Source organism: Arvicanthis niloticus, chromosome 15, assembly GCF_011762505.2.
Source record: "Arvicanthis niloticus isolate mArvNil1 chromosome 15, mArvNil1.pat.X, whole genome shotgun sequence".
NCBI lineage: Eukaryota > Metazoa > Chordata > Mammalia > Rodentia > Muridae > Arvicanthis > Arvicanthis niloticus.
Window position 1 is genome coordinate 57,059,086 of NC_047672.1, and position 22,197 is coordinate 57,081,282.

Consider the following 22,197-nt stretch of genomic DNA (forward strand, 5'->3'; position numbering starts at 1 on the left):
GGAAAACATTAGGCAGCTCTAATAAAGTCAATGGCATTTCCTTCCTTTTACTGAAACATGACTTCACTAAATCCCCGTTGAAAGTTTTTTTTTTTTTTTTTTTTTTTTTTTTTGTCTCCTTTCTAAACATTTTTCTCCATCTGCACAGTAAGTCAATAAAAGAAGTTAAAAGTTAAAATGCCTAGTGAAATTTTATCGGGCATGAAATAGCATTCAAACCAGAGTTGCCACCCTGTCTTAGATGGGTGAAAACTGACCCAAACTTGGCGGGGGGGGGGGGGGGGGGGGGGGGGAGACACAGCAGACTTCAGATCTTGCAGCCACTGAGGGGAAAATCATTCCAAAGAGGCATTCTATGAAACCCAGGCTCTGTGAGCAGTTGAGATTCTTGTACAAAGTACATCATTTCTGGAAACCTCTGAATTCTAGGAGGCCACTCTTCTGGTTTCTTTCTGCTCTGACCTGTTGCACTGAAGTCGGCCTTCATTTGTGTAGTGTGTCCAGAACTCATGAGAGGCTGCAAAGAGCAACCCTGAGAAGCTCTGTTAGCCTTAGCACAGAGGGAGAATGCAGGAGACGGTTCCTTGTCTTAGAAAAAGGCTTTCTTTGGATGTTACAAGTAGGCCCAGAAAGGTCTTTTAAAATGTTTTTGTGGTGTTTTGAGACAATTTTGCTACATAGCTCTGGTTTACTTCCACCTCAAGATCCTCCTGCCTCGGCCTCCTGAACTGATTACCAACATGCATCACCATACTGTGGCTCCAGAAATACATAAACAAAAAAATGCAAACAGGAAAAAAAGATTCTTCTTTGCATAATTTTTTTTTTTTTTTTTTTTTTTTTTGGTTTTTCGAGACAGGGTTTCTCTGTGTAGCTCTGGCCGTCCTGGAACTCACTCTGTAGACCAGGCTGGCCTCGAACTCAGAAATCCGCCTGCCTCTGCCTCCCAAGTGCTGGAATTAAAGGCGTGCGCCACCACTGCCCGGCCTTTGCATAATTTTTAACAAATTACTAAGAGTATCGTCCTTGGGCCACTGACATCTTGTCTTCATAGGAACTAGACTAGAAAGAAAACCATGCAATGTCTGTGGATATTTCCCAGTCTTAATGATGTAAAATATTGCACTTCTTAATAAACAAGCTATTGACCCTATGTTTACTCAGGGCACTGCTGCAATTAAGACTTATTACATCAGAGAGCACAGATAGATCAGACACTCTGGCTGCAAAGCATATTCAGAACTTCCGAGAGATTTACTAATCAGAGCAGGGCATTTTAGGCCTTAGCTTGGCTCATGGAGCCGAAAGCAGTCACCCTGCCTGCCAAGCAGGACTTTGCTGTACAAGTAGTCACCTCTTATTCACATCTTTGCTCTCTATGTCCTTCATGACACACAGTAATCTATGGTCAGGAACTATTAAATGGGAAATTCTGAAAAAAAAAATTCATGAATTTAAAATAAGTTTTATGGCAACGAATGGCTACATTTGTTCTATTTTATTAGTTGAGGCTAGTCTCTAGTGCCTAATTTTTAAGTTAAGTTTTATCGTAGGTATTATATAAAGGACACACATAATCTATCTAGCCCATGGCTGGATAAGCCATGGGCTCTGGCTTGTGCATAGAACCCAGAATAGGCAGTTGAGATTTGCCCATACACTTACATGTTGATCAGCCTGTCCACCAAAGCCAAACCAAGAAACAGGCAGATAATCCTAGCATTGGGAAATTCAGAAACATGAGGAAGGCAAGACCTTTGGATGGATTCATTGTTAAAACTGTGAAGCCACGCGGTAAGGACAGGAGACAAGCTGGATAAGCTGTAACTGCAAAGGATAAATAATATTTAGAGGCATCCCTCTTGGAAAAAGACTGTTACTACTCACAAATCTGTTGTTTTTAATAATTCATTGTTAATCATGTCTATGTGTGTTTGTCTGTGTGTGACTGTACACGTATGAGCATAAGTGCATGTAGAGAGGTCAGGATATCAGAAGCCCTGGAGATGCAGTTAAAGGTGGTTATGAACTTCGTGCTAAGGATTCTGGAAATCTATCTTAGATCAGGAAATTCACTACATGCTCTTATCCTCTGAGGTATCTCTCTAGCCCCCTCCCCCACTATCCACAGGTAGAACTCCTACTGGAAAGAGCTAGGCAGAACCAGGTCTCAGGAGAATAATGTATGATTAGGGTCTTCTATAACACACAAAAAATGAACATAAAAACAGACAGCAAATATAAAATTATGTATGGATGTGAAGATCTGCTTAGAAGTCTGGTAAAGTGATGCATCAGGGGCTTTCCAAGACAGCTGCCATACTGATAGTTCTTTTCCCTGCTAAATCCATACCATGTGAATGCAGATTGGGATAACTGGGAAAATGGTCAGGCGGGAGCAAGAGAGTGTCTCTGCCATGGGAAGTCCCGTTCTATAGTTAAAAGGTGTCATATTAACATTTCCATCATGTTACCTCATCACCATGTCTTTCTGACATGTAGACAGCCTTGAATGTGAGCCGCAGTAGATATTATAATCTCAGGATCATCTAGTTGGAAGGTATATTGACCTTCAATCACTGTGATAAAATACCATGGCCAAGGCAACCTATATAAGAAGGAGTTGATGTGTGCTTCGAGTTCCAGAGAGTAAGAGTTAATCGGAGCAAGAGGGCTTGGCAGCAGGATCAGAAAGCTGAGAACTCCCATCTTCAAATACAAGCAGAAACAGGGAGAGAAAAGTGGGATGCCGCTTTCAGTTCTCAAGCTCTGTGTCCTGTGACATACTTCCCCCAGCAAGATTGTGCTACCCAAACCTCCCCAAACAGTACCCCTGAGTGGCAGCCATAGACACACACACGAGTGCTAACGTGCATGCTGGTATACTTTCTCATGCATAAACACACGAATCCAGGGGTAGTACATCAGGTGTCTTGCTGTATACTGTTTTTCTTATGTTGTGTGCCAGACTTTTCCTGGGAGATGCAACATACAGTCTATTCACCCTGATAGGGAGCCCAGCACAGACGATATATATATTACCAAAGTCCAACGTGGTGACTCGATGAGTTTTACTGGGGTTGCTTACAGGAATATGGATGAGGGGCTACTTACAGGAGCAGAAATCACTCAAAGATAGCTGAATCACCAAGGCCCAACCCAGCATGGCCGATGCTCACAAAGCTGGTAACATGAGCAGATTGTGGAGCCTGCAGAGAGAAAGTGTCCTTTCCAGGTGACTCAGCTGTACCCAGCCTCATCCAGACAGCTGGGCTGTTTGCTCCTTTCAGGCTGCTTGGCTTTTTTCTACTTCATCAGCAGCTGAGCTTGTCTGAGACTCTTTTTTGCAGCATGATTTGACTGAGGCTTTCTGTTGTGTTCTCTGATAGGAAGGCCACTAGTGAATCTTGTTAGTTTCAGGGACTTCCTAAAGCTATTTTGACTTGTTAACTTACTATCTTAATTAGCTTCCAGGTGGGTGGGATGTTTCCATCTCAAAAGAAATTTTTACATAACACTTATTCCCTTGATAGAAACTATTAGAATTTATCCTTTTGGGGAGGGTGGGAGGGAATGGAGGTGACCAGAAGTTCCAATGATGCTCATGACTGAACCCTCTAGTTCTGGGATTACATGCATATTCTGCTACTCCCAGCTTTGATGGGGTGCTCTGACCTCCATATACACAGCATGGTGTACACACTCAGTAATGTGAGAAAATAAACAAAGAAACAAATAAGAATTTCTTATTTGCTGACTCTCAAAACCATTAAATAATAACAATAAAAGACCTTGTGAAATTATATATTTTACTTCATGGTAGACACAACTGAATTGTATTAGACTTTTTTTTTTAATTTCAGGAAATGTTTTTGGAAAATTTGATTCAATATTTTTTCCTATTTTCAGATCATTGTTTTACTTATTGACTGATAAGGGGTGCAGTTAATTGATTCTCATTATTAAATTTGATTATTTTTTGGCTTTTAACTGTAATATCGGTTGAAGAATACACTTCTCTTTGGCCCAATAGATTTATTTAAAAACCTCTATGCTGCATCTGCCTTTCAATATCACCATCATATCTGGTACTTCCTTCATTATAAAGTGTCAAATGTCTGAAGCCTACTTCCTGTTCTAGCCTAAAATTTGGATTCCTGTCTGAAATTCTTTATTCTAGCCTAAGATTTAGATTCCTACCTGAAATTACTTCTTCGTTCTAGCCTAATGTCAGATTCCTGCCTGAAGCCTACTTCCTTTTCCTTGACCAATGTCATAGTCCTGCCAAACAGCCCATTTCCTTGTCCTTGGCCCATGTCAGATTCTTGCCAAGCGGCCCCAAAGGCTCTCTGCCTCTCCCCCTTTTTTATTTCATTAACAAGACTGAGCCCGTCTTAGGTCATTCTGACAAGAATGCCTTCCTTACCCATCATGGAATATGCATTATCCAAAGCAATGCATTTCTGTCTTAGGTTGGTAAGGCTCTGTACAGAATCTTACCCATCCTTGGCTTGCCAGCCTGTTAATTTAATAACTCTGTCTGGGGGTCCATTTTCAGGTTCAAGCCATGTACTCTGACTGCCAACATGTTGATATTGTTAAAGATAAGCTTTAACATGATGGACACAAATAAAGGTATTCCCAGGACAAAAAGGGCTAGCATGATCAAGCTATATATGCCATTCTTGAAGCTTGACCAAAATAGAAATACTGACCTCAGGCCATGGTTAATTTTATCTGTAGTATCTACCACATCAATGTTCAGCAGATCAGCATTCTTGAAATTCATAAGCTCACTATTCAACATTAAAACATCCAGAGAGGTGCTAGAGTTATGCCAAATATACTGCAAGTGTCTTTAAACTTCTTCCTAATTATAATGACTACCACTGTAAATTTTAGAACTAACATGAATCCAATGGTATTTGGCATGACACTCAAGATGCCTCCTTACCCTTAAATTCTGAACCTTCTTCCAATTATTTGAATAGCATAAAGAGCATCAATTCATTCTTCCAAATGCCTATCTAAATCCTCCTGTATATTCAACACATTAGTAACATTTTTTTGCTAAATGATTAACAAATGTAGCTGTCTTAACTTCTTGTGTCAAAGCAATTACAGAAGCAGTGGTGCCAGCAATTAATGTAATTAAAGCTGTTATACCAGCAATAATCAAGCCCACTACCCTCTTACTTCTGCTTAAAACCTGACTCACTTCTTCCAGTACTTACAAGCTATTTTTAGAATATCAAGGTTCTGTGATACTCAGGGCACTAAAACAAAAGCGGGTTGATAGACTTCCATAACTGACATTCTGGATTTCAAAACACAAACACAATTAAAAGGTGTACAATCAATGCAACTTACATTAAATACTGTAGAAGAAACAAAAGTATTTTTAACTTGACAATTAAAAGAGCCTTAACAGATGTGCTAACACTTATTTGAAATCCAGATCCTGCCCCAACTTTATCTCTTGCTAACATAACATCATAGAGAACTGCAGCTAATTTCCATATATGTCTCTGAAAATGACTTTGGGCTAGGATAGGGAAGTAGGCTTAGATATTTTGGTCATTCTGATAAGCCCTTAAAAACAGTGATCATGGGAGTGTTCATGTAATTGGGTTTAATGCCTTGCTTTTTCTTTGACTACTTGTGTTTATTGTCTTACTTGTTCCTTGACTATTTGCATCTATTGTATTGCTAGACCCTCAATCTAAAACTGACCTTAATACATGCATGTAATTAAAATGCTATAAAAACAAAAAGGAGGAGGGGGATGGGAAAGGGGGTAACATCCGAAATGTAAATAAATAAAATATCCAATAATTTAAAAATAGGGAAGCTCTTTGGTAGCAAAAAATTTGTCATTACATCTTCCATTGCTTCAGCACTTAACATTGTGCCCTTGGCCCATAATTATATGATGTGCCTATTAAGGTATTTGACCCTTTAAAATGAGTTTAAATTGCTAATTGAGCAAAATCACTTTCTTATCAAAATAAGATAAAACTTATTAAAAGTTTATTTTGAGGCTTGGTCTCAAATGTTTATCAAACCAACGTTTCTTGTGCTTTCACATGATTTTTCAGTGTTGTGTCAGATATATGATAAATTTTTATCTTTGGTAAATCAGGGAATGGGATCTTTAGAAGTAATAAAAATTAGTGCTTTGTTTTAAAGAAAAATAAAATGGTAAGCATCACTTCACACATCAAAACTAAAATAAAATAAAGTTCAAATGGGTTTTAAATGTCCCCATTTCTAGATGGGAGACACAGATAGAATAATTAATCAGTCTTCAACATAAAGCAGGTTACCCAGAAGTGTAGCATCTTGAGCAAGTGCACTATGGATGTCAGTCAGAGTGATGTCATCAGAACTTCCATAATGAATTAGGGAGTAATACAATTCCCACATTAACACAGAAAACAGAAAATTGTTGAAGTTTCCAATATGGTCATTAATAAAAAAAAAATAAGAAGTGTGTGTATATTTTCATTAATTGAAGGAACATTTCTTGGGTGCTTAGTATTGATAACCTGATTGATTGACATGTGTGTGAATGATGGATGCAGGTACACATGTTTCCATGTAGATCTTCATATGTGTAGAGTTCAAAGAATGACACTGAGTGCTGGCCCTCATTGTACTCCACCTGTGTTTGTTGTAGTTTGGCATTTGTGTGTTTATTTTGCTAGCTTTGGGAGGGGTGTGGGATATGGTTGTTTGCTGGAGACTGAGTCTCTCACTGACCTTGGAGCTTAACCAGTGAGGTCCAGGGCTCACCTGTCTTCACTTCTCTAGCTCTAGGATTGTAGATAAGGGCCACCATGCCTGGGCTTTTACATGGGTAATGAAGATCTGAATCTATTTCCTTCTGCTGTGGCAAGCATTTTACTAACTGAACCTTTCCCCAGCTTAGTTATTCAAAAAAATTATTTATTTATATTATTTTTAAGTGTGTGTGCGTGTGTGTGTGTGTGTGTGTGTGTGTGTGTGTGTGTGTGCATGTGAATGCAGGTGACCAAATAGGCCAGAGGCATTGAATGTCCTGGAGTTGGAATCAGCAGCAGTTGTGAGCCACAGTACAAACATGGGTGCTGTGAACCAAACTCGGGTCTTCCTGAAGAACTCTTAACCTAAGACTGAGTGCTGTTAACCACTGGAGTCTTTTCAGCTCCCAGAGAGCTTATGTCCAAGGAAGATTTATACAGCTTTCTTGACAAATGCAAACCCTACATTACATGTACATATCCACATATTTAACTCTTTCATGCTTAGCCCATATAGACACAACAGCCACCCTCCCCCATACTTGCTCAACTGGTTATTTCCAGTTGTTTTAAGTATCTATCACAAAACCAAGAGCTTACGAAGAGGCAAGCCATGTCGCCAGCTCATTGGACACACCTTTGGGCCCCACACAGACTCATATGCTCTTAGATTTTTCTCAGTCCCAGTAAGCTTGGTGTTCTCATTTATAACATAGATGTTCAATAATCTCATTATCTGAGAGACAAAAACCATTCCAACAGTAAGGGAAGTGTTGAAAGTAAACCATGGAACATGTTAAACCTTTAGTCTAGGCACAAACACTACAGTGCCTGAGTCACTGCATTGTGTCCAGCACAGTCTACTATAAAAGTAAGGACATACACAATTCAGTGGAGGAAAGCATTTCCTCTGAACATTGATTTTGTGGCCTTCTTTCAATAATATTGGTAACTATGAGATATTCTTATGGAAAGACACTCATTACTTACCACTAAATGCCTCATTATCAAATTTTATGATTCTTTACTTTTGAAAAAAAAAAGTATGGATTAGGGGCTGAATTAGGATGAACTAGAAAATGGCTCACTGGATAAGAGTGTTTGATATACATGTGTGGGCCCTGAGATCAGATCTCCATCACCTCATTAAAAGCCTCTCACAAAGGTACTTTTCTGATACCTACTAAGAAGCAGAAACAGGAGGATTCCAGGGACTTGCTGGCCAGAAAGTCTAATCAGAACAGTGAGCTTCTGGTTCAGTAAGAGTCCTTGTCTCAAAATATAAGGTGGAACATGACCAAGGAAGATGCCCACCATCTAGCTCTGACCTCTAGACATATACACACAGGTTCGGAAAGCAGTACACGAACATGCATATGACGCACAGTCACACACAAAAAAAGAAAAGTATAAACTGATGATAATAATAGAATATGTTATTCTATTATTTGATGATAAAAGAATCATGAATAAATAATTTATAATTTTTCAGATGTGAAAGTACTCTAGCAAATAAAATGTTTTTTTTTTCTAAAAACAATACCTTGGTGACAGAGGAGAAGGCCCCTTTGTTCAGAAACAGAGCATGGGGGTCTATCTTCAGTACAAATTTCCCTGAGTTGTGATATAAACATCCATATGACCTTCCATTCTTTATCTAATTTAAGAATGTTGGTGGAGTATCTGTACTTTTCAGGAAGTTCCAAAGACTTTAAACATAGCTTGGTGAATGCCATCTGCACACCCCACTTATAAAGCCACCCAAGGGAGGAGAAAGACTCTCAGGAATTAAGAAACATTTGTAAACAAGGTCACTTGACAGTCTCAAAAGCAGAGCTGATTTGTAATTCCTACCTACCTGCCTGCCTCCATGATGCTGGGACCCACAATGGCAACCTCTCAGAGAGATGGCCACATCATGGACATGGAATGATACGTGTCATGGGTCCCTTTGCAAGACAATATGAAAGGAAGAACTTACAATAAGACTGTTTAGACTCTTTCAAGCTTGGTAAAAACTAGTGTAAATTACTATAGAAAGTGAAGGGACACTTCAAGGATATATATAAGTGTTCAAAGTGTGAAAAATACTTTCTAATATTTTCACATTTATCTATTAAAATGTGGAACATTCTATCAAAAATGAAGTGGAGTTGAAGTCTTCCACCATTTGATACCAGCCTTACTAAAACGTTCCAGTAATTAATTAAATGTGGAATTTACATAAACACAAACACAGAAGACTGAGAAGTAGATCCATAGTCAATTGAGAAAATGTCACTATAAATGGTACTGGTAGATTACAGAGATGACCATGGTTAAAACACTTGTCAGGCAACCATGACAACCTGAGTTCAACTCCCTGGGCCAATGTGGGAAGAAGAAAACTTTAAAAATATGTCCTCTGACCTCCATATGCATACATGTGTATGCACATGCACACACACACATACCACCACCACCACTATTATCACCACCACCACCATCAATCATCATCGCCACAAATTAAATAAATTTAGTGACACATGGAAAATGAGATTATATATGCAAAAAGAACTGGTCTTAAGAGCACCCAATGTATGCTTATCAAATCTTAATTGAGACATCCTCTTTCTTTATACAAAGAGTTACCTGTAGGAGTAGAAAGTCCTCAAGCCATATCTACCAATATTTTAATTTACAGATGAGAAGCCCAAGTTCAATGGGAATAATTGAGCTCCTGATACTCACTGTATCAGTTAGACATCCAACTTATAGTTTGCCCAGATCTTTTTCCCAGGGCACCTTCTTCCAAAGGAAATATCTCCAGCTACTGAACACAAGGGAAGACTTAGATGTCACAAACTCTTGCTTCTGTTTCTGTGGCTACTTTAGCATCTTTTAAGCTACCAAATGCCAATAGTTCTAAGGAGTTAGGGATGGGACTTTGTGCCTACCTCCACTCTCCATGATGGAATTTTGCCTGACCTGAGCTTTCTCAAGTCTTCTATATGCTGTCACCACTGCTATGATTTCATATGTTCAGCTGCCCTGCTGTATGAGGGTTGTCAGATGTGGTAATCTATGAGTATAATCCTAAGTCATTAAGAATTGGTGTAGCAGATATCCATTTATCCATTTAGCTGACAAATTGTAGTAGGCTTTCCTCTAGGGCCTATAACCTCTTTAGCCACAAGTTCTTGGTCCCCCAAATGGTGCAAGGAATGAGTTTCAACTCATAGAGTGGGCCTTGAATCCAATCAGAAAAGAATTGGTTACTCCCATGATATTCATGCCGCTACTGCTTCGGTGGGCATGTCTTTCCAGGCTGATAATTATTTTAGATTGTAGGGTCCATAGCTGGGTAAGACTAGTGATTCTTTTTAGCAGCCTTTGGTGGCACACATAGCACCTTTCAGCACTACAAAATCTAGTCAGTACAAAGAAAGCCTCCAGCTTGATTTCTCTGTTTTATGTCTCAAGTGTGGCATCTTCAGCAATAGGGTTTTACCATAAAGTTCTGGATGCAACAAGAGCAATGGAGATAGCCTGTAATGTTTGGGGGGTCAGTGGGACCTTACTGAGCAATTATATTTTAATTTTAGATTAAAAAAAAAACACATCACATTTTTAGTTTCATTTGGCATTTATTGGACTCACAGCCCAATAAATGCCAAATTATATAGAGTTCTCACCTATGGCTGTCAACTCTGGCAGGTGATCAATGCACAAAATGACCACCATCACCATAAATCAATATTAACTTCTTGGCCATTTGCCTACTGACATCATTGTTCCTCACCTAGGATCTGAGTAACTGTGATTAAAGCCTCTGATCAACATGGTGTCAATAAGCAGGGTAATGATCAGGAGAAATGTAATCACTCTAAACAGTTGCAGAAAGCCACACTTTCCAGAAAGAAGATGCACAGTCCCAAGTCAGAGGGGCAGAAGTTCAAATCTCTCTCCTACAAGCCATGTGGCTGGACTACTTGAAACACACTGTCTACTTCTCTTCCTTTGTGTTCTTATTTTACCTCCATAAAATAAGGGTATATTGAGTTTTGTAAGGATTAAATGTAATAAGGAAGAAAAACTTGCTCACTTCCTAGAATGTAAAGTTTTACAGATTGTAAATGGTTTTTTTACAGATAGCTTATAATTCCCAGTACACACTGCTTAAACACACGAGCAAAGGCAGACTGACGAGGGTCTTGAATGCCAAAATGAGGGGACCGTTGCTATCTACAATTTAAAGCTACATTAGGTGACCTCCTCCCACATTCTCACTAACTTCCTTAGAAACTGTATGACAAGTCATTTCCTATAAGCTCAAGCATGCAGGTCAAATGACCTCCTTTCTAGAAACTTCTTCAGACCAACCTTGATAAAGTGAAGCTCTTTCCATGATCCAGATTTGAGGAATATGAGAAATGGACAAGCACCAGAAGTGAATGGATCAAAATCCAGGCTCCAGCACAAGCCCTTATGTGAAACCATCAACCCTTCTAAGAAATCTATACAATGGACATAATAGCATGCAGACATGTAGATTCAACAGGTCCACCATGGTGCCTGCTTGGAGGAACTTCTCCATATTTCTTTCTTCTTTAGAACTTACCTGAAGTTCTACAACACACAGGTCTTTGGAGTGTGCTCTCTCTCAGAAGCTTACAAGATAAAATTAAATTAAAAAACTAGTCAATCAGAAGAACGTTGTTTAGAAAATGCTTTTGTCTCTAACAAGAATACATTAGACAGTTGACACTTGGGGCTCAGTCATTACTCCTCCTTACCCTTCACTGTGCAGGCTGCAAGGGTCACTAGTCCCCAACTTACACCTTTGGAACTTGCAGATGTGTGTTATCTGCTCCTGATGTTTGGTGAGCTTCACATGCTTCTCATCTTTTTATAGCCAGTTCTGGCGTTATCTGGGTTCCTTGTAGTCTTTGTCTATTGTATAGGAGGAACAATTTCCATCTCCTTCCCTGGTTATTAGAAAAGCAATATAATTATTCAACAGTAGCCTATAGTCTCCTGACAGAGAAGCTTTTTAATTGGACCCTTTAGTGTGTGTGTGTGTGTGTGTGTGTGTGTGTGTGTGTGTGTGTGCAAGTCAGAGAACAACTTGCAGAAGTTAGTTTTCCCCTTTCATTTGAGTGAGTCATGTTGCTAGGCTTGGAAACAAGCCCCCTATTCCCTGAGTAATCTTGCCATACCCTAAAGCTTTTTCTTAAAGTTACATTTTGTTTTTCAATACTGGAAATTAAAGATAGGGTTCTATGAATAATGGTCAAATGCCCAAACACGAAACTATACCCATACCCTCTCTTCTTTCCTGTTTGTTTACAGATGGGGTCCTACAAGTTTCCCAGGCTGGCCTTAAACTCATTCTGTGGTGCAGGCAGGCCTTGAATTTGCAGATCCAAATTAAAGCTGTATTCTTATCCCATGACATGAGCTAAATACCAATAGAGGCCCAGACCACCCTTGATGCCTGAGGAGGATGATACTATAGTCTTCAGAATTATTATTTTAATTTTAAGCTCTTGGTTCTTGTTTGTTTGTTTGTTTGTTTGTTTGTTTTATAACCTTTACTCTTTATAATTTTTTCCACCCTTACTATTCTGCCCCTGCTCTGTGTAGCTTTAGAGTACCTGATATCACCAAGCCCGTATCTAGTCACAGGAGACCATAGGGTACTGGACAAAAGCAATGGACTTTGAGTTAAGTGAAGTAAGTTTCCATCCAGTATTTGCTATTAACTGGCTGTGTGACCTTGACAAGTCAATTAACTGCTCTAGACTTTAGAGTCCTTTAAGAAACATCTACAAAACATGCATTCCCTATGACTTTATGCACATAATACCCCCACTTCAATAACATCCACTCTTACAGTGATGGCCTCCTGGATGCTTTTGCCCATCTAAGGGTGAACAGCCATTGCTTTATTGCAATGTTTTTTTTTGCTAGTTGACACTATTCAAATTCTTTCTTACTGATTTTGTGTAACTAAGCTTAAAGACAGCAGAAAGGATTTCTGTCATCTCTGAATTGAAGAAACAGAAATAGTCACTAACCTAACTATAATTAGAACTATTTACTGTGTACTTAAAATATTATATATGTAAATTTTCCCTAGGTCATACAAATATAACATATGATATAAAAGGTAAATTATATAGTTTTTAGATAGCTTATGAAATTATCTAGTGGGGCCAGGCACAGCAACAAATGACTTTGATCCCAGCACTCAAGAAGGTCGAGGCAAGAGGATGTCTGTTGAGTTTGAGGCCATTCTGGTCTAACACAAGAGTTCCAGAAGATCCAGAACTACACAAAAAGACCCAATTTCAATTAATCATCATCATCATCCAGAATGGTTTTGTTTTCTCAAAAAGCAAAGACAAAGGATGAAAGAGAGTATTAACTATAAGCCACATTGTTATTCTCATTTTCTTCAGAGAAACCTCCTGAGTTTTACATATGTGTGTGTTTACATATGTGCACATATACACACATATATACACTATATACACTATACACACACACACACATACACAGACACACACACACACACACACACACAAAACCTGGTGTATCATGCTTGCTCATGGAAAAGCAACAATAATTTCCAGATGAGACTTTGAAGCCCTCTGTCATCCCTTTTCTCCATTAAGCCCGAGTCTCTTCCTCATTGCCACTTAGAAAAGAGCTGGTTCCCTATAGCAACAGAGCTCAGAGTTTCCAGGAAACTCCCTGAGGGTCCGGGCAGGAGCTGTAAGATAGGAGTTACCTACAAATTGGGTCTAAATCCTTCCATTATCAGATGCCTACAGCCAGGGTGAGAGCCAGCTCACCACTATGACAGGCAGAAAGCAGCCATAATTGTTAGTGACCACAAGCCACACGCAGCTGTGGATCAACAGCTTTCTTCCCTACCCCCACCACCATGCCAGTGAGTGTAGAAGGGAGGAATGACACTTGTGTTTGTTTGCTCCAGCCGCACTACATAAACTGTGTCACAGCCTCACCCCCCTCCCCCGTCCCACTGGACCACTCTGCATTACTTGAGTAGCCATCCCATCCATCTCCAGCACCAGCCTGCTTCAGTTCATTTCCTTCTCATGGTGAAACCAGTCATTATGGAAAGGTTTCTACCCACTCACGATGGCCCTCAGGAAACAGGCAAGGTCTTCAGCATTCTCTACCCAATCTTAGCCACAGTCTTGGTCACTTCATTCTATATAGTCTTCTTCCCTATCTGGTGTTAGAACTCCACCTGCACTCAGTCTTTCACTCGTGTCTGCACAGAAAGTGCCGCACCAAGCCCAGGCATGCTCCTCTCAGATCTTCACCTAATTGTCCACTTGCTTAATTTATATTTGCCTTATTTAGTAGATAGTTAGATAGATAGATAAAACCTTACCAAAACCTTCAAAATATAATTCATAAAATATTAACAAAAAAACAGTGTTCACTCATTTGCAACAATTTTACCACTAATAACATCCAACCTTTTAACAATTGAGTAATTTAATCCTTAACCTTTACCTATTTTTTATTTTTATAGTTTTTGAAATGATGTACATTTGACTTAGAAGAATGATTTATTTATCAGACATGAGGTAATGCTTTTCTTTCCATCATATTGCCTCCTTTTTGTGTGTGTTTGTTTGTTTTGTGACAATATCTCTCAGCATAGACCAGACTGGCCTTGGACTCATGGAGATCCACCTGCTTCTGCCTCCTAAGTGCTGGGATTAAAAGCATGGGCCACCATCCTCAGCTTTTTAAGACATGTCAGTATACAGAGCTTTTATTTACTGTAAAGAACCAGCCACTAATTAAATTACACACACACACATACACACACACTTCATATTATGATAGGTAGTATATCGTATTACTAGGTTATACTAGTAATTAGGAATTATTTGCTAATTTTCCTGTTCACAAGAGCTGAGATGCAGAGTCTACCCATATGTCCATCAATGTATAAACAGATAAGAAAAATGTGATTATACAGACAGACAGTTGGTCATTATTCAGCCACACACACAAAAAAATGACCTCATCATTTGTAACAAAATGCAGGGCACTGGGGGCATTGATAAAACTAGTCACAGAGAGACAAATACCACAGTACTCTCTGATACTTAGAACAACAATAACAACAACAACAAAATTTCAAAGTAAAAGAAACTATAAAGTAGTAAGTAGAGGCTAGGAAGGGAGAAGTGAGGAGCATTAGAGGGAGGTAGATACAGAGTGGCAAACACAGTTGGATGAAAAGGAGGAGCCACAAGGCTCTACTGCAAAGACTCACAATAGACTATTATTTACATATGAAGTGTTTATGAAGAGCCAGATGGGTGTAATTGAAAGGCTACAACCACAGAAACAAGGAAATCCATTACCTTGATTTTACTACATTGCACCTGTGTATACAAGCGTGACCGTGTCTCGTTATGCCCCATATGTGTTGACAGTTGTTAAGCAGAAAACAATTTAATGACTTTAAAAAAAAAACATTGCTAATTTCTAATGTATAGATAGGTAGTCACATAGATAAGTGGTTACAAGAGCACAACTCCAGTTAAGTAGCTATAGGTCTCTCTCGACCAGGAGTAGGTACACTATGAAACACTGCTGAGTTGGATGGAACATGAAGGCCAGATTCAAGTGACGACATCACAGATTGTCTTCCTGTGAGCTCCTCCTTTCTTCTAAGTACAATAGTTTCCAAAAAAATGAAAAGAAGGAGAAGAAGAATGAGAATAAAAAGAGAGGGAGAGGGAGAAGAAGAGGAGGAGGAGGAGGATGAGGAAGAGGAGGTGGAGGAGGAAGCTTCACCAGTATTATTTAATCTCTCACCGAAGATTCCTATTCTATACTAAAAGGCCTAAGAGATTTAACCAAACTCCATGTCTTTTCTGTTATAGAAGAACACAGGAAAAAAACTATTCTATATTTTATCTGGACTGGGAAGTCGAATTCTATGGTTACCTATTTGTTTGCAGATTGTACTTGAGCCAGAACTCCTAACCCCATAGTCTAAGACCACCAGAACTCCTCAGCACATGCCTGATTCACTTAGCTGAATATTTAGGCACATTTCTACCCCAACAGCTATCAGGTCATGGCTGGCATCCAGACCAGAATAGGAAGGGAGTAAGCAACTGCACACTGGCTTCAGTTTCCTGTTATACAATTCATTACACAGTTCACTTAGCTGAAGAATAGAGTCCAATAGGTTTTAGTCTGTTCATGGACAGAGCAGCCACTGTGGAAATCAGTGGAGAATTCTTTAAAACTAAAAAGAGAACTACCATGTTACCCAGCTATACCACTCCTTGGCATATGCCCAAAGGATTCAGTGCCCTACTCTATCGACACTTGCTCAGTCATGACTATGGCTGCTTTATTCACAATAGCTAGGAAATGAAAACAACCTAAATGTCCTCCAGCCAATTACTAGATTATGAAAGCATGCTACCTATACCTGCACAATGGAATTCTATTCAACTGTAAAAAAATAAATAAATAAAGTGAAATCATGACAACAGAACTGGAAAATGTTATACACAGCAAGGTCACCCAGATTCAGAAAAATACCACAGCTCTCTTATTTGTGGATTCTGGCTCTGGCTTCTTAGAAATACTACATAATGCAGAAGACCACACAGACCAAAAATGTAACAAGGGATTATAGGAGGGAAGAGGGGAAGGAGCTCTAGAAAAGGGATAGTAGGACACAGGCTCTATGATGGGGGACATGGGAAAATGAGGGGTGTTATTTAACAGGGAATGGAGATAGAAGGGCAATATAAAGAGAGAGGGAAGAATGAGGGGTAAATAACACTATGGATGTTTGAGTAGGCCATAGGGAAACATAATTCTTTATATCTACTTAAATGCAACACACACACACACACACACACACACACACACACACATATATATATATCAGCTGATATATATATCAGCTTGCTTCCTACAAGTTCTTCAAGATATTCCCAGGGTACAACAGTGGCACTAAAAGCTGCCTAATTAGACTTAAGACCCACCTAATAAGAAGGAATGCATGCCTGATACTGTAAACCAAGATGTTCTGGTTAAGTGTGTGTGTGTGTGTGTGTGTGTGTGTGTGTGTGTGTGTTCCACTTGACACAAACTAGAGTCGTCTGGAAAGAAACACCTTAAATTTAGAAAATGCCTTCATACGACTGGCCTGGTGGAAATTTCTTGTCTAATGAAGGATGTGGGAAAACCTAGCCACATGGGCAGTGCCCCTCCTGGTCAAGTAGTCCTCCTGGCCTGTATAAAAAAGCAAGCTGAAAGACCAATGCAGAGCAAGCCATTAGCTGGCATTCTTCCATGGTCTCTACTTCAGTTCCTGCCTTGAATTCCTGCCCCACCTTCCCTTCATAATGGATTGTGATTGTGACTGGGCTGTGTAAGCCAAATGAACCCTTTCATCCTCAAGTGGCTTTTGATCATGTGACTTACTAAATCAATACAAAGCAACTGATACACCATCCAACTATCCACTGCAGCTAGAGCAGAACTTACCACCACATTCCTAAGCTAGTAAAATGTCTAGCTGCACTCTAAATTCTCATCTTTATACCTACAGATAAGTCTAGCTCTCACCCCTCATCAAAGAAGACAGTCTTTTTCAACATATGGTTACTATTCTGACCAGATCCACAACTGGTCAAATGAAAAGGAAAACCAACAGTGATATAGCTACAGTGGATCTCTAACACCTAAGGCTCAAAGAACATCATTCTACCAGGAGGCAGAAAGATTTTAAGAGCCAAAGGGCTGAGACATCTGTTATGAAACAGTATCTTTTATGTATGACTGGGAAGCTGTACCCATGAAATCTCAATATTATGATTGCCTAAAGAAGACCCACAAAATGACAATACAAGTTAACATTCCAACACGGATGGAGGAAATCTCACAAGGCCTCATCCCTAAATGAAAGAGCAATTAATTGATGCTGAGAGACACAGAGAGAGAGAGAGAGAGAGAGAGAGAGAGAGAGAGAGAGAGAGAGAGAGGAAGAATAAGAAGGAGAGGGGAGGGGGAGGGGGAGGGGGAGGGGGAGGGGGAGGGGGAGGGGGGAGGGGGAGGGGGAGGGGGAGGGGGAGGGGGAGGGGAGGAGGAGGAGGAGGAGGAGGAGGAGGAGGAGGAGGAGGAGGAGGAGGAGGAGGAGGAGGAGAAGAAGAAGAATTGGTCTTCTCCAGGGATGAATCCCTTGGTAAATTACCCAATCCCAAGGTCAACCCTACATATATACGTATGGAAGCAAAACAGAATGGACTCGACAAGCTGTATTTGTATGACGTGTGTACATGCACATATGTGTATGCCTGTGTAAGTATGTATGTATGTATGTACGTACGTTACAATAATTTTTAAAAGGTCATGAATTTGAGATGGAATGGGGAGAGGAAGAAAATTATGTAAATATAGCATGAAATTCTCAAAAAAAATTTTTTAAAAAAATGTGTATCTATGTAAGGAGGTAGGAGGTAGGAGGTGACCTTGGAGGGAAGAGAGGAATGCACCAAGAAAGTCAGAAGACTCCCATGCTCCAAACCTGGTAGGTGGGCTAATTTACATTATCCTTTAGAGGTGACCATACGGGGAACATACATTTCCGGTGGTGAGTTGGAAAAAGTGAGAGATGTTGCTGCTTTCCCCTGCTTCGGCTCAGCAGACATGTTAGGGTTCAGCTGGAACTTATCAGTCTACCTGGAAAGGAAAATGTCCTTTGAAGAGTTCAAAAGGCAGCGAGAGGAGAGAAATACCCAAGAAAAGTCTTGGGGGAAAAGGAAAATCGTTACTTAAAGAAAACCCAAAAGATTCTGAAGTCCCATACCAACAAGAAGTGACTCTGCCAACTCCCAGGACAAAGATGCCAACAAAGGAGAAACATCAGAGAACTAAATCAGTTCACAAAATCTTTGCTTTCAGGTAGGGAGATATCGATTCCCTAATTGGTTCTTGGTTGTGCCAATAAAGACAGAGGAAACCAGTCGATTTGCAAAGGAAAAAGGGGGGAACTTCCGGGTCCCAGGAGGAAGAGAAGAGGGAGGAGGCAGAGCGGGCGGTGGAGCGGAGGAAGCACAGACATGTAGGTCTCAGGGGCACCTATAGTTTGTGGCTTCTGCCATGGGCGGAGGCCAGGGAGGATGGGACAGGATATTCTTCGCCAAGCCATTGAGTTATCTGGCTAGTTTTAAAATATTAAGGCTGTCTGATGTTTTTCGTACAAGGTGACTAAGGTGGGCAGGAGAAAGGGCACAACCGAGGCAGTCGTTGGCACTTTGGTGGAGCTAGCTGCGAGAGGTTGAGGGAGCTCGGAATGAACTCTCAAGAAAGAGTGACTGTGTTATTAAAATTACATGCAACAGAGTTGCATTTTCCTTGAATGGGCTTACTGGGGTCGGAGATTTACTACACTTCCATGCTGGAGAGACTGAAGATGAGGAAGAAGAGGAAACACTTGAGCAAATCACTGTAGGCCATGTATTTGTGTCAGAGATGGTTCTCAACCCTGAATCCGAGAGGGGGGGAGGGGAGAGAGGGGAGAGGCCTCATTCAGGGTGAACTCCCCAGTGCCCTGAAAGGTCTCAAGGATGAAGCCAATAGTCACTTTGCTGGAGGAGGAGAAAAAGAGGCAATATTGATGTGCATGCAAATCATGAGACAAGCTCCTTTGGCTTATGAGCGATTCTCTACACTTGCCATGGAGGACCAAGTTGGCATGGAGAAACCATTGTAGTATTAGTTGATTGCTGCACATTTAAATTCCAGTGACACAGAAGACTGGATTAGGTTGGCGAAAATGTCTCTGGAAGAAGGCTATTTTTTCCTATACGAATGCTCTTAAATATGAACCTGCTAATATCAGTTACCTGTGGAAGGGGTCAATCATTTATAAACAGATGGATGATCATAAAATAGCCATAGATGATTATAGGCATATTTTAAATCTTTCACCTCCATCTGATGGAGAACATTTTATGCAGCTGGTTACAGATATAGCCAAGAGTTACTATAAGCCAAGGATAGTACTTCAGCTATAAACATAATTGAAGAAATTTTTTCAAAGCACCAAGGCTTAGTCTCCATGGAAGACATTAACATAGCAGCTGAATTATATATTTCCAACAAGCAGTATAGCAAAACTTTGGAGGTAATTATAGCTTTTTTTTTCACCCTGGAATTATCCTAGAAAAGGAAACTTTAGAAGATGCCACCTCAGAAGAAAATAAAGGTTGTAGTTATCTCCAGAAAAAGAAGAAGAGAACAAGGACGAGGAGGAAGAAGAGGAGGAAGAGGAGAAGGAAAGAAGGAAGGGAAGAGAACCTACAGTCTTCTCTTTAAGATGTCCTGCTGGGCAGGTGCACAAGAAAAAGAAACAGAAAAAGAAACTGTACCAACTAATAATCTCTTATTACTATATAATTTTATTGCTTATTTTTATGGCTTTGTATGGTTACCTGGCATCTGTTGAAAGGGTCTACAGATTAGGAAAGCCAGGGCATAGTTGGCAGTAGTGCTGAATACAAGCAATGCCTACTGTTCACTGCTAGTTCGTCTTCTCAATCTTGTGCTGGGAAGTTAAGGTAAAAATATTCATCAATGTGGTTTTCACCCCCTAGAGATTCTCTGACAGTCATGTCTTCTCCTTTTCTGTGTATTTTATCAAGTGACAGATGACATTTTTAGAGAAAGCATCAAGAAAAAATGTTCTCACTGTAAGGAAGTCCATTCTTCAATTGGGAGACTCGAGAAGCATTTGGGATTAAAGAAGAGATAAATCTTTGGGAGAAAAATAATCAGAGGCTTAAGAGCTGAGGTTTGCAGCAAGTTGGTGGCTTGGTAGGAAGGGTGACGAACAGTGGGAGAAGGTGTTTTCCTACTGTAGGAGACTGGGAAAGGTCCTGGATATGGGACATCCAACTCTCTAGTCAGAACCAGAAGGTTGTAGGCATGACTAAGCTAGTAACTGATCCTGACACCAGGGCCTTTAACTGTCCTGTACTGAGCTACATGAAACAAAGGTCTGCAGAGGCCCATCTTCTACACATACAAACACACTCACTCATGCAAACACACTATTACATGCAAACTAACACATAGTATGGTCTCATGACTACACACAGCAGCACATGCTTGCTCACACTCACTGTCACTCACACTTTCACTCAGTCACAAACACCCAGTCACATGCCACCATTCTCACATACTAACAGGTCCCCCACACACACTATCCAACAGAAACACATACACTCTCACACATACAATCCCTCACACACACTCAGATGCACTATGCACTCAGAAAACTCACAAGACACCTGCACACACACTCAACAAAACACACACAGGCACACCCATATACATTTTCACAAGCAGTTACGCCTATACCTGCCCACATACTCACACAAACACATAGTACACACATGTGTACACATGCTATTCCCAAATTATTTTTTAATACTTCTTCCACTCACTGGGACCCCTCTTCTTCCACTTGTCCTATCTGTGTCGTTCCCTCCCCTTACCCCTCTCCAACTCTCTGTAAGCAGCAGAGTGAGTCTTCCTGGCCATCTTTGACAAATACCCTAGACTTTTCTTGCCCTAACCTTCCTTGTCCTGTCCCATATTTCTGAAACACTTACCTGATACTGTTTTAAATGGAATTTTTAATAATAATCTATATTTACTACTGTGGGATATGCAAAGTTCATGAGTACCTAGGATTTTGTTTTGACTTCCACCATACAAGTAAATAGTAAGAAGAACAAAAGTAAAATAAATTTGAATTTAGAAAATTTCCTATAGTCATCATAGGAGTAGACTTTATTGGGAAAACTAAATGTATTTTTTTCCAAAATACTTATCTGAATTGTTGAGGTGATGTACTTAAACTGAAGAGGATTTTAGTGCAAAAGAAGTACATCTTTTTTAATGGAAATATCACTTCATATAAACAGTTTAAAAAAGAATGAAAAATTGTTGATTGAATATAAGAATGAATGAATGAATGAATCTCAATGCCTCTTTCTTGACAGCTGTGTAAGCCTCCATGGAAACCAATCATTTCCTTATAGAGAGAGTGGAGAACACTGAAGGTTGGAGGAAAACAGCATCTGTTATCTTTACTCTGATTTGAGTCAGAACTAGTCTGTACAAGTTGGCAAAAAGAAGACTGGAGAAATTAAGTTTAACGACAATTTTTTTTTTCTTTAAAAAATACACCTGATATATACCTAAGTTTGGGGGCATGAGAGATCTGCCTACTACCAGTCCTTTAACATTTAATGTTGTATGTATATTTAATTATACTCTCATAAATTTATTTTTTGAATTTTCATACAATATACTTTGATCATATTTCCCCGCTTACATT

The 22,197-nt window shown here is 39.8% G+C and overlaps 1 pseudogene; it reads left to right on the forward strand.

Annotated features, from left to right (window-relative positions):
* Positions 1–18,497: 18,497 nt before the first annotated feature.
* LOC117720462 (general transcription factor 3C polypeptide 3 pseudogene) lies at positions 18,498–20,168 on the forward strand (annotated as a pseudogene).
* The last annotated feature ends 2,029 nt before the right edge of the window (positions 20,169–22,197 follow it).